General features: G+C 39.4%; 1 long non-coding RNA gene across 1 annotated transcript; it reads left to right on the forward strand.

Annotated features, from left to right (window-relative positions):
• Nucleotides 1–244: 244 nt before the first annotated feature.
• LOC114004270 lies at nt 245–9173 on the forward strand. Its single transcript, XR_005563691.1, has 4 exons — nt 245–342; nt 4779–4873; nt 7160–7263; nt 9031–9173. It is a non-coding gene; the product is annotated as an uncharacterized LOC114004270 (long non-coding RNA).
• The last annotated feature ends 555 nt before the right edge of the window (nt 9174–9728 follow it).

Here is a 9728-nt window from a genome sequence, read left to right on the forward strand (position 1 = left end):
GAAGTAATTAAGAATAACTAAACGCTTAGCTTTGACATCACATCCCTGCACAACATTAGCCAATACACCCAGTAGTGTTTGCAGTCTCCTGGCACATCCGTGTTTCCTGTTCTTGCGTTATCGTCTCCACCAGCATGTCACAGGCACTGCTGCATTCCAGTGGATCACTGGGTCATATAGGTATCGTATAGGTGACAGACTGTATTACCCTGCAAAGAGATGCAAGCATACAACTGTTCATAAAGGTTGTCTTATTGTAGTGGGTCCCACAGAGTCTGATATTATGTGATAAAACTATAATAATTCATGCAGAAGCCAGACTATCTACAACAGCTAGCGAAGGTAAGGATAGCTGAATGGAATGAAAGAGTATTTAAAGAAATGGTACAGCAAAAACAGGTATAAACATAAATAAGTCATTTGTCTTTCTAATCTTGAAACATTCATGCCCTTGTTCAGAATGAAAAAGTTGCCCAAGACAAGTAGGCTATTGTACTGAAAAATATTGGCTGCCTGATGATTTTGGAAAAAAATATGCCACGCTCACAAATACCTCCCCTGACCTGTTTATTAAAAAGGACAACAAATGACTGAGCAGTAAATATTCAGAGCCTGGGAGATTTTATCAAACATAATGTTTCTGAAAAAAATCGTATGATACAGCTGGCTGTGGGAAGAACTGCAAGTTCAGATCTTTCTCAGGTCAACTGATTTTGTTCATTTTCTAATTCCATGTACAGTTGCTATTTAACATTTTGCCAATCTTCTGGGAAAGTTTGTCAAACAAAGGTTTTGAACGTGACTTGCACAGATTGCTGACTGCCTTTCACAGCCTGGACATTTTATGAAGTCCTTCACGGGTGACCGTGTTTTGTTTTATTTTTAAATGTATTCCATAAAGAAAGAATTCTGAACTAAGCCACTGTGATTGCACTTAATCAACTTGCAAACAACACACAGAAAAGAATTCATTATATTACTATAGTGAATTCCTGCTATTTAAGGATAGTGTCATTATGAATAGAGCTTATTGAAACCAAAACGCCTGAATTTATTTATAGATCCTATGTACAAATGAAAGGAGCAAAGTAGTTTGAAAACAGCCTATACACTTGCTGTATTATGTTGGTTTTCCTGAAAGTTAGCTGCGGTAGGAACAAGTCACTGAGGGTGAGACTTTGTGCTCCGCATTTACTCTATCTGCTGCTGTTGAAGTTTGCAGGAAATCTTCATTTACATCACAGGAAACAGAATTCTGCCAATGCTACGGTCTTCTGAAAATATATTCTTCCGAAAAATGCAGAAGACTGCAGCTGGTGTTTCATCAGCACTAGGAATCAGCGTTTAAAATGTTAAACATTTTGCCCTTGGAACTATAGAAATGTTTTAGAAACCATTATCAGGAGTTCAAGGAGGTTGGTTTTGTACCCAGAAGAAGGACAAGTAAATAACCTCTCAGTAACGTGTTCTCACTGAGCCAGATCCTTAAAGATACTTCTCAAAAAAACCCCAATATATTAACAAAATATGTTATTAAGCTAAGATTCTTTTTATCTGTTTGGGAAGAGTAGCAGCTTACGTAAATTACAAATAGAACTTTTTCAGATGGTATTTAATCTCATGGAAGAAAGTTGAGCCAGTTAGTGGTTTCGAATATTTTATACCACTGTGGTAATTTCTGGTGCCAGCATACCACTTACATGTGTAGTGTTTCTCAGAAAGGAATGCTACAGGAACTGTATATGCTACCAAACACTCATGGCTTACAAATCAAGGTACTGTTGCTCCACTACACTGATGTTAGTCAAGAAGAGTCCCACAGGAGTCAGTTGAGTTACACCAGCAGATGAGAAGAGTTAGATCAAAATTAGGCCTTGTCTCACAATGGGTAGCTCATTAATCCCTTCAAAACAACTAATACCCCACTAATTCCATCTCTTTCATAATCAGGGAGTAATCAGGGCCATTTCCTGGCCCTGGCCTCAGACATATATCATGTTAATTTATTGGAAGAACTGCACAGATTGGTTTCTGACAACTTTTGTTATTATTATTACTGTTATTTATTTATGATAATCAGCACACACACACATGTCACTGTCCCAAAGAGCTTACTAAAAGAGCTTTCTCCCTTGTCCATGGACTTCCAAGGGACATGAATTGAAGCCAAGCAGAGTTGCAAGACATTTTCACTTGAGGGTCATATCCTAGCATGGAATCTATTTCAAGCTGAGCTGACTAGGAATTTGGCTCACTTGCACTTTGGCTCACGATGGTGTTGCCCATCAGGTTCATGATGACAAGTGAACAGGAAATTTCACCACTGCATCATCAGAATGTTTCAGGTTGCTCCAGGTGCAGCACGGAGCCAACCTCTCTGTAGAAACCCTAAGATGTGATACACAATGAAATCACTGTCTCTTGCTCTCCAAACAGCACGCTTGAATAGGCTGTGGTGAAACCTCCCCAGGGACACAACGGAAGCCCGATCACTTCAGTCATTTAGAGCTGGATAGTAGGAAACACTTATGAATGTACTGTAGGGAGCAATTCTTCTTGGCAGGGTCTATGTTAAGTGATGTAAGAGATGGCTTTTCAGCTCTTATTTCTATACCTTTGAGGATATAGTGTTGCTATTTGCCTTTTTAAGCAGAGGCCTGAGATGGACAAGGAATGATACAAAAGAGGAGATAATCAAATAGCTGATTTCCTTGCATTCTCTGTAATCAAGGAATGTTCAAAAGTGAGATGCTGGGCTAGAGGCAAACACTGATAGAGTTACAAGGAGCTGAGAAGTGCTTATCTGTGTCCCTTTAGGTCTGCTTTTCCCATTGCTATCTTAATATTCTCTGTTACACCACCACGCATAGATGCTTTCCTTGAATACTACTGGAAGGTTGCAGATCCATGTCCAAGATTTTTATGTGCTGTGACATCTACAAGAAACTGGCAGATAATCATAGCTTTGTAAGCTAAAAATGGGAATAATGCAATTAAAAAAACTGGAAACAAAATATTTATTACTAATGAGATGGTGTTCAATGACAGATATACAAGTGCTGTAATCATGTTCATGCTAGTTCTTGCTAATCTTCTATCAGTCTCTTTTAAGACATTTTTTTTTTCCTCTTCAACAAGTTTTTCATTAAGTAGATGGAAGTCTGCCAGAATCAGTTTCCATTCATATTACTGTAAATCACGGTTGAAACCTGTCGTATTATTCCTTTTCTCCACATACAACTTAGATGAGCTTTTAGGCTGTTGCCTTAGGGTTCAATACATCTTGATACCTTTTGAAAGATCATTTGAAAAGAGAAAGAACAGTTCTGAGACTTCTTTCTTTCTTTCTTTCTTTCTTTCTTTCTTTCTTCCTTTCTTTCTTTTTTCTTTCTTTTTTCTTTCTTTCTCTCTCTTTCTTTCTTTCTCTTTTTCTTTCTCTCTCTCTTTCTTTCTTTCCTCCTTTCCTTCCTCCTTTCCTTCCTTCTTTCCTTCTTTCCTTCTTTCCTTCCTTCTTTCCTTCCTTCTTTCCTTCTTTCCTTCTTTCCTTCCTTCTTTCCTTCCTTCTTTCCTTCTTTCTTTCCTTCTTTCCTTCTTTCCTTCCTTCCTTCTTTCTTTCCTTCCTTCTTTCCTTCTTTCTTTCCTTCGTTCTTTTCTTCTTTCCTTCCTGAGCTAGCAATGTAATTTGGAACAATTCCCAGCACTCCAGCAATGTTGTGGTAAAAATCTGAAATACCCACAGTTCACAGTTGCTACAATGGCATATCTACTCCTGCCATTTGTTGTTCTCTCACCTTCAAGCCTGTTCACATGTTAAAATCCTCTCATGTCAAGAATCATGCACACCGCTGGGTTTCATAAAGGCGTGAAATACGAGATGCAAGTAATAGCAATGTCCTTTATATAACAGCATTTGCACAGGATTTTCTTGTTGCCTTAGGTGGAGTTCAAGTATTTTCTTTTGTATTCCCACCTTTAGGAAAAAAATTATTTGGTTGACTCAGAATCTGAAGTTAGTGCTGTTCAAGTATCCCAACTATCATTTTAAAGTGTCTCAGTCTTTTGATAGCTGGGCAACCTTTCAACAAAGTTGTGTTATCTTAAAAAAATTCATGAGTATGGTCAGTGGACTGCTAGGCTATTCAGTAAATTATGAAGACAGATGTACTATGGAAATTCCTAAGCAATTACATAATAGATACAGTAGATGACACACAACCCCTAACTGAAACTGGCTTCCAATCCTAATTAGGTTGCAAGTGATTAATTCCAAATTTCCAATTCAACGTGTCATAAACCCACCAAATAATTGCTATAGATGGTAATTTCTACTCTGCAACTGCTGAAGCTGCTGTCACTGAACTTAGAACAATGACGTTCTCTAGCACTCCAACTGGGCTTACAAAGGTGAAGTACCTGCATGTGCAGGTGCTCGGGATTCAGCCTGGCACTAAGTTGTACCATCTATCAGGCAACGTGCTAACAGGGTGCCCCAGAGTATTTTGTTCCTAAGAAATTATTTCTTCCTCTTTCCTTTCTGCTCTCTTCAAATCATCCTACTTAGCCCAGCTTCACTATACACTTCAAAACAGTTGCTACAAATCTTACTTGCAACAGGGCAACAAGACTTTGTGACTGTCAGAGCTGTGGAAAAACAGGATGTAAGATGGTGCTGAAGAGCAAGTCAGTTTCTGCTGAGACAACACTGACTATTTCTGCCTTCACTTCTAGCATCCCCTGGAAGCTGTACTTATCTTGCTCCTCCTCATCTCTTCCTGCAGCTCTGTTGTATCTCTGACCACATGTGGAATAATCAGACCCCTGGCTCAAACCTTCATGCTTAGGGAAGCAGATATCAATTTTGCCTATGGGGCAGGTATGTTCAGAACAGATTCCTGTTACCTAGTCACGAGCTTCAAGTCTTAGCTCAAAAAGTATGATGCATCTCAGTTCTTTCTGCATCTTCCTCAGCTGGTCACACTGTCCCTTATTTCATCATCCTTACGTGAGCCTAATATTGCTTGAGATGGGAGATCACACACTGAGTATATGCATTCCTTTGAATAATTATTTAAAGTGGGCTTCCACCATTATTTTGTGCATATAGTCTGGGGCCAAAAGACGTATCTCATCTTAGTGTTTTGGAGATGCTAGATAAAGAGAAGTTGAAAGAAGCGTGCTGTGTTGAGTGCTGTAATTGCTGACACATTCCTGTGGTATACTTGATCATTAGAACAGCTCACTTAAAACAATATTTTCTTTATAGAAAGGAAGTTGGTAATCGAGTTGTTATGCTTCTCTGCTTTGCATTTTCAGTTTAAAAATCAGCTGGTATTCAGTGTATAGTTATTGGTTACCAGAGCATGCTGATTCAAATTTTCATTACCCAATTGCAAGCTGATTTGTTGAATGCTGCGTAAACACTTGATCGCTGCAGATTTTCATGTACATGCCCTTTGGATTTTAGTCATGAGTGTGGACCATTTGAAAATGTTATAATCTCTGACTACACTATGATTAAAATGGCTGTGACACAGATTTGAATTTGGTCAAGTCTATCCCCAAACCACAGTGACCAAAATGAACTGGTTGTAGAAACCATTCAAGGAAATATATCATGTAAAGTATAAATCTAGATCTGAAGTATATGAGCCTAAATGGAGTCTTGCTCCCACCCATTTTACTGTCTGGGGATGAACTAAACGTATAATATTGATGAATTTTAAGTATTTGTGGCTGGAGTACAAAGTAATATAGGGAAACAGTAGTCCTACACAAGCCCTACTTTTTCCCTCTAAGCTGATAAGCCAAGTTGTTCCCAGTATGGTCTTGTCACTCCCCATCACTCAGGGCCGTTCTGCTGGCCCAGAGATTCTCAGTCTCTGCTGTGAAATGCCCTCATCTCACTGTTGCCCTCACCGCACAACAGTATGTGAGCCCCATCTGAATCCCAGACTCACTGCACAACACCATGTGAGTCCCATCTGAATCCCAGACTCTTGTCCCTGAGCTATTCTTCCTGTTCAGACTACCCTTGCCTATACCATCCTTCCTCAATTTTTCTGGACAATTTGGAAACCAGTAGAACACATTAAAAGGGGTTTATGTGATGGAAATGAAATTAAGAGAAAGAGGAAAAGATCATCTATCTTCTGTGGAACACTGTCTTTCTAGTAGAAAAGTCTCTTCTCAAAAAAGTCTAAAGTTAGTTACCATCTACCATGAAACCTCTGTGAAATAGATTCCGTGCCAAGAACCTACAGAGTATGGACTTCATTGTGTTGAGACTCATTTGATCTCTCTTCAGATAAGATGTCTTGTCCACATTGGCCAGCTCTGCTCCTTTGGAGGGAGGGATATCTGCACCAGAGGAAAGTAATTCAGTGCACTTATCTGAAACATCTGCTTTAACATGGGGTTACCTGTGCCTCTAGAAGTTGTATAGACAATTAACTTAGGCAAGGTGCTAACATTTTATGTCTCGTGTTAGGTCAGCTGAATCCTGCATCAAATTACAGTAGTTCTTGCCGGGTGTGTGGGAGAGGAGAGGGTTGTGTTTCTAAGCAGGAATTTACAAAACTATTTACTATGAGATTATTATTTTTTGATACACACACATTAAAAAGTTAGGAGGTCACCAAGAATGAAGTCCTACTGAGTGAGTTAAACCTATGGTGCTTCACTTAGTAAAAGTCACTGTCTTCTTTACTACAGAAACGGAAAATGTATACCACAAAATGCTGCTGGAAAGTCCCAAAATAATTAATGCAGATGTAAGTTGCCTGGGCATGTCAGTTAAAACTTTAAATTGTACATACTTGATTTAAAAGACAAGTTAAATCTCATAAAACTACTAAGGTCCATTAAAAGAGATGTGTATTCACAAAAAGTCATCTAGCCTGTGGACTAGAACTTTTCTCAGCAGCGACTCCCTGTGCTCCCTGATGTTTGTGAATGAAATACATATCCCTGCCGTGACATATTAAGTTCATGCTATACTCAGATTTTTTTTGTGAGGTCCGTACTCCTTAGATATTTCTTGAGAACACTTTGTAAGCAGTATTCAAAGTCCCAGTCTGAGATCTAATGGGATACAATTTTTCCATGAATTAACACAGGAATAATAGCTAAGTCTGGACTGATCACCTAACTTCCTTTGCAGGTCAACAGAAAGAAAAATTACCAGGGAGAGTCATCGTATCTGGAAAAAGGCACATAAACAACTGGCAAACCCTTTCTACAAAGGATATGAGGGTACCTATTTAGGTGAATAAAATTTTGATTAGTCTAATGTCAAGCAAGGTGAATAAAACACTCCTCAGGTTAGTAGAACATAACACTTGCAAAGCAAACATCTAATCAGGCAGCTGGAAGTTGTGCAGGAGTACCATGTCTGACTCTTTACTTCAAGTTTTAACACGTGAAATTATTTCTAAGGTTTCTAATTAAAAGAGGATTCAAAATTTTGGCTGATATTTGTAGATCTTACCGTACCTGGATAGGCTGGATAAATGGGCTGACTCCAATGGTATGATGTTTAACAAGGCCAAGTGCTGGGTCCTGCACTTTGGCCACAACAACCCCATGCAGCACTACAGGTTGGGCACAGAGTCTGGAGAGTGACAAGGCAGAAGGGGATCTGGGGGTTCTAATCGACGGGAAGCTGAACATGAGCCAGGTGAACATGCCCAAGGTGGCCAAGAAGGCCAATGGCATCCTGGCCTGTATTAGGAACAGTGTGGCCAGCAGGACCAGGGCAGTGATCCTGCCTCTGTACTTGGCACCAGTTAGGCCACACCTTGAGTACTGTGTCCAGTTCTGGGCCCTTCAGTTTAGGAAGGACACTGAGGTGCTGGAGAGTGTCCAATGAAGGCAACAAGGCTGGTGAAGGGACTTGAGCACAGGCCCTATGAGGAGTGGCTGAGGGAGATGGGGCTGTTTAGCCTGGAGAAGAGGAGGCTCAGGGGAGACCTCATCGCTCTCTACAACTACCTGAAAGAAGATTGGAGCGAGGTGGGAGTCAGTCTCTTCTCCCAGGCAACCAGCAGTAGGACAAGAAGGTACAGTCTTAAGCTGTGCCAGGGGAGGTTTAAGTTAGACATTAGAAAGAAATTCTTTACAGAGAGAGTGATCAGACTTTGGAATGGGCTGCCCAGGGAGGTGCTGGAGTCACCGTCCCTGGAGGTATTTAGGAGACTGGACGTGGCACTTAGTGCTATAGTCTAGTTGACAGGGTGATGTTGGGTCATGGGTTGGACTCGATGATCTCAGAGGTCTTTTCCAACCTGGTTGATTCTGTGATATTGCCCTACTTCCATAAACATACGCTCCTGCTTGCCTCACCTTTTGTCGTTTGAGATCTATTTTTAGTCCAATTGTTCTTAGAAATTCTTCACACTGTGGAACATTGCACTGGCAGCTCAGGAAGACTGACAGTGAATGATCTTCAACATGGATTTGTTGAAGATCCAGTTTTCTTTTATACACTGTTATAAAACTATTCGACTGGTTTTCAAGCCAGGCTTCAAAAGAGTGATCCAGTAACAGAACTGCTTAAGATTTGATTGTTAAATGGAGCAATTATTGCATAGTGTGAATGTCTCAAATTCAGCCCCCTAGTGCTTTTTGAGCTTGAAATTCATTGCACCAACAAATGGTCTCACAATTTAATGTAAGCAAAACCTTTTACTAGCATAAATTTTTCTGTAGTCACCATGAGGGAAAGAAAAAGGGAAGTATGGGGTTGATTCTCCCTCTGCTATGTCTCATATTTTGTTTATTCTGTAGTGCATTATTTGTTTTAGCTTGGTAGTTCTTTTTCAAATGTCTTCACAAGACTAGAGTGCTACAATTTTAAGCCTCACAGGGAAATTTTAGCAAGTTATGAATAACCAGGGAATGGGATTTCAATGTAATTCAGGAATGAGAACTAAGCAAAGAAGAATATTCAACCTTTTCATGGAAGGATTGAGTATTCTTTTCAAAGTCATATATCAAAAAGCCACATACAATGGAAACATTCTCTCTCCCTAGAACATAAAAGAAGAGGGAATTGCCTGTTATGTGTTCTGAAATGATCCCTTTTCATTACAACTTCAGAATTTTTTCTCTCTGGGGATCTCTGACTTCAAACCATGAAGAAAGGGAGAAACGACATCATACTATTTCCATTAAAAGCAGCCATGCGTAACCTGTATTTTTTCCTTTACTCTTTTTTCCCCATTTCACAATAATATTTGCATTCCAAAAAACTTAGTCTCTCTTTTTTTGATGCGCTGAGGTTAAGCAAATGAGCTTGCTGCTGACAGTGTTGTTCCTACCACTTGTGTGCTCCTTGTTTTAAGCCAGCAGCAGAGAAACTGCTATGTCTGTGTGAAATTCATTAGAAACCAAAACATTCCATCTTTCTTCATTTGGCCTGATCCTTCTTGTTTATCATAATTAAGTTATAAGAAAATCATCTTACACAATAGGAATACAAAAGTCTCTCAGTCTTGTAAATGAATAAGCTAGAATTGACCTGATTTTTCTAAATGGGTCCATGTACAGTATATTCAGAAAACTCTTCTATATGAACAATCAGAAAAGAAATAAGAAAAAATGATTCAGAAACAATAGAAGAAATCTGGAGAAAAGGGACTAAGTATGATAATGCAAAGATTTCACCTGACTTTTAATACAGTAAAGAAATACAAAATTAACAAAGAGCAGTGTGTATAACGCAAGGAATA

This window comes from Pipra filicauda, unplaced genomic scaffold (genome assembly GCF_003945595.2).
Source record: "Pipra filicauda isolate LSUMZ 115617 unplaced genomic scaffold, ASM394559v2 scaffold23_size5868930_pilon, whole genome shotgun sequence".
NCBI lineage: Eukaryota > Metazoa > Chordata > Aves > Passeriformes > Pipridae > Pipra > Pipra filicauda.